This window comes from Dermacentor andersoni, unplaced genomic scaffold (genome assembly GCF_023375885.2).
Source record: "Dermacentor andersoni unplaced genomic scaffold, qqDerAnde1_hic_scaffold ctg00000044.1, whole genome shotgun sequence".
Taxonomy (NCBI): domain Eukaryota; kingdom Metazoa; phylum Arthropoda; class Arachnida; order Ixodida; family Ixodidae; genus Dermacentor; species Dermacentor andersoni.
The window spans coordinates 1,664,376-1,668,092 of NW_027314758.1; the positions used below are offsets into that span (position 1 = coordinate 1,664,376).

Genomic DNA, 3,717 nt, shown 5'->3' on the forward strand with positions numbered 1-3,717 from the left:
GTGTGTGTGTGTGTGTGTGTGTGTGTGTGTGTGTGTGTGTGTGTGTGTGTGTGTGTGTGTGTGTGTGTGTGTGTGTGTGTGTGTGTGTGTGTGTGTGTGTGTGTGTGTGTGTGTGTGTGTGTGTGTGTGTGTGTGCGTGCGTGCGTGCGTGCGTGCGTGCGTGCGTGCGTGCGTGCGTGCGTGCGTGCGTGCGTGCGTGCGTGCGTGTGTGTGTGTGTGTCTCTTTCATGTTTTGAAATATATGTACATTCAGGAGTGCCTGCATGCCATTCTCTCCTGCTCCAGTGACGAAAAGGAGAGCCTGTTTATGTACCATAGTAAAAAATTCAAAGGTTTTCGCTGTGCCCATTACATCCCTTATCATATGGATCTGTCACAATACAGAGTAGCAGTGGTCCATAATACTAGCCCATCCCAACATAATTATATATTAACACATACCGACATGCTGCGAAACAGCTGTTGCAAAGCCGCTGGTGAAGGCAATTTCCGCAGCACTGCAGTGGTACAGCCGAGTTCCACCTGTATAGTGACAAATCCATATGCGTGTTAGCGACTCAGTAGTTGCTGATGGTTTCATAAGCTTTACACTACACAATAAAGTAATCTAGACAACTTTGTTGGAACAAATGCACATAATTAGGACACCACTTAAACACTAACACGATTAATTGCCCCCAATCTCTCACTCACTAAGGGATAATACTACTGAAACATCGGTGGAGAGCTCAGATTAACACAGCCCGTAAAGGACAAGCGTTCTTTGAGGAAAACAGCTATAACAGCGGTTAGTTTTCTTGATCATTTTATGTGGTAGCTTTGATTTAAATGTCATGCAGTACTATAAAATACGAAGTGCCGCATTTCTAGCAGCAGAAGGCGTCGTCAGGCTCATGGTACAACAGATTTTTGCACTGTTTGTCAGTGAGCCGACACATACAAAGAAAACCGAATTCACACATACATATACAGTGTCAAGTGCACTTCTCCTTCTGAAAACGCAGCCACCAGTTCCAATGTTGCTGAAAGGAAAGGTTATATAAAGTGCGAGACTGCATGGAACTGCCACTTATGACTGTAAATGTATGGTCTGCTGATTGCAGAGGTAGTCACATGCTATTTCTAGTCTCTTTTAGAAGCATTACTAAAGAATAAATTAAAATCTATTCATAAGTCACGAATTTCATGCATCCACAGTTTGGCTAAATAACCTGTGAGGAAAAGACATGTTTACCTGGAATAGCAACCTTTTTTCCTGCGGCAAAACTTTCCTTCGAATTAATGAAATAACTTTACAGCGTCATAATGCGTTTCTCGCAACTACTTGCCGGCAGTGGCGAGTTAGTGTTTATATCCGACTCATTGGGCGACAATACTGCCAAACACAAATGCTTCACGAACACGAGAACACGTCCCTCGCAGAGAATAGCAACCATATATGCCTCTGTAAGACATGATCGCACCTTTGTGGTCAAAATGTACATTATAACGACATCACCATCGCATAAAAAAAAAGCCTCCGTACAAGGCAGCCGCCAACTGCATAATGTGAATTTGCAACTTATGTCCACTTACTGGTGGCCTGTGTTTGAGTCACTTTTGGCAGTTGACTGGGTGCTGAGAAATGCACGTCCTGGGTTGTCCCTGCAAAACATACAGGGTTATGTCAAATGTTGAAAATATATATATGCCGGCATTTCATCAGTCGCAAAACAAACGCGTAAACTAATAAACAGCTGTAATGTAAACAGAGTACACATCATAAGATAGGCTGTCAACTGTTAATGCATTACGCAAGAAACCTAATGCATAGGAAAGACTATATGTATACACACGAAGCTGACACACAATTTAATTCGCTCTAGGTTTTTCCGTGCAGTATATTCAAATTATTATGTCTCGTGCTTAGAGCAAAATTAGTGTAAATTACGAACTAAATTATCTACCCTGGAAACTTTTCTTCAATATGCACCTGTGCGCGCTTCGAACGAGTAGCGTTGTAAAATTTACGTACATGGCATTTAACATAGTTGCTGAACACGGATTTCCTTTGCCCTGTATCGTGTACAGTCAGCTACATATATCTGCCCCCCCCCCTTATTTTTGTACTAGTCATACTGCGTGCCACTGCACCTATACGCACGTCAATAAACCTCACGACACAAAAATAAAAAAAGCGCCAATCACCCATGCCTGCATGTTGTAGTGGGCCTAACCTAACCAAGCATGGGCTGTTGCTTTTTATAGTAAACACAGGCACCGTGCTCATTGCAAGTATGTATCATGTCGCTAAGCAAATATGCAATTTCATTGTACCACTATTTTTTTATCACATGGATATATCTGTTGAGAGGCAAGACAAAAAGCAGTCACTTCTCAGAACTAATCAGCTTTCTTAAAACACATTTTTAACTTTTCAATGACACTTGCTGCTATGTGTTTGTCTCCAGAGAGCATACTTGATTTGACTTTCCAATCAGAGACATTACATAAATATACCATCTTAAGATGACTGCCTGGAGCACGTGAGAATTTTCATCTTCGTGTAACATACTGTATCTTGATTTTGTTGACATTTGGTCAAATGGTACACTCAATATACCCACATACTAGTTTTCTTGTCCAAATAACATGCCAATGTATTTTGATTTTTTGGCATTGGCTCCTCTACACTACGTGAAGTCGCGCTGCACTGGCTCTTTCACATCCTCGTGTCCTTGCAGCTGCCTTCTTGCGTTATACAAAGCGGGTGCCTGAAAAATATCGTATGCAAAAGTCAACACAAGGGCATGGTGCAAAACAACATCAAGACAGTCAAGGCAATGGCAATAAACAAGTCTTAGCTCTTAGTCTTCCTAGTGAAATGCATGCAAAACATCCAAATGACTGCAACAGTCAACTGCTAAACTAACTTCAATTTTTATATTTAAGCAAAAAAAAACAAATAAACCACAGTTCAGCCTTGTTTTTCATGAATGTTAGAATACTCCTGCTAATGAATAGAATATTGATCATTTTCAAACGTCATAGGTCTGTCATGAGTCTGGTGTATCGCAAACACCACTTGTGACACATCCTAAGCACGTGCCCAGTGTGCCCCCCCCCCCCCCCCCGCACCATCCCTGGTTGTGCCACTGCTGAAGCCATAATTTGAGGATTATAGCTGCAAACATGATGCTCAGTAGGGATGAAAATATTGTCCTTCAGCTCAATGGATATATGGATGTGCCTATAAAAAAGGGCAACAAGGCTTGTTATGGCAAGCTTACCAACATTTCAATACTAACAAGTTCACTGCGGCCTGCATCTAAGCTTACTAAAAGGCATGAACTTATTTTCATGCATGAGGTGCGCAGTGGAGTTCATTTTTGACAGACCCGACTACTGCTGCAGTTTGAAATCTAGCATTTTAGATTCTTGTAGGCATGTAAAAGTTGCAGTTAAACCGCAGTTATTAGTTTATTACACCAACCTATTGTTCTGTGTGCGACAGACTGGTAACACGGAATTAAAGCAACATATTATTTTGATATTTTATTTCTCTACTAAAAATATTCAAGCGATAAACACATCTTGATCTGCCATGCTATAGCAAAATGCACACATTACGCTTGTAACCCCCAGAGGAAGGCTGATTTAGCTGTTCATATGACATAACTCTGACACGCCAACTCATATTAGCAAATGCACACGCATGTCCAAAACAATAAGCGTATG

General features: G+C 41.4%; 1 long non-coding RNA gene across 1 annotated transcript; it reads right to left on the reverse strand.

The window, feature by feature from the left end:
- Nucleotides 1-440: 440 nt before the first annotated feature.
- LOC140214433 (uncharacterized) lies at nucleotides 441-2,886 on the reverse strand. Its single transcript, XR_011891367.1, has 3 exons — nucleotides 2,611-2,886; nucleotides 1,576-1,644; nucleotides 441-522 (listed from the first exon to the last, which is right to left on the reverse strand). It is a non-coding gene; the product is annotated as an uncharacterized lncRNA (long non-coding RNA).
- Between the last annotated feature and the right edge of the window lie 831 nt (nucleotides 2,887-3,717).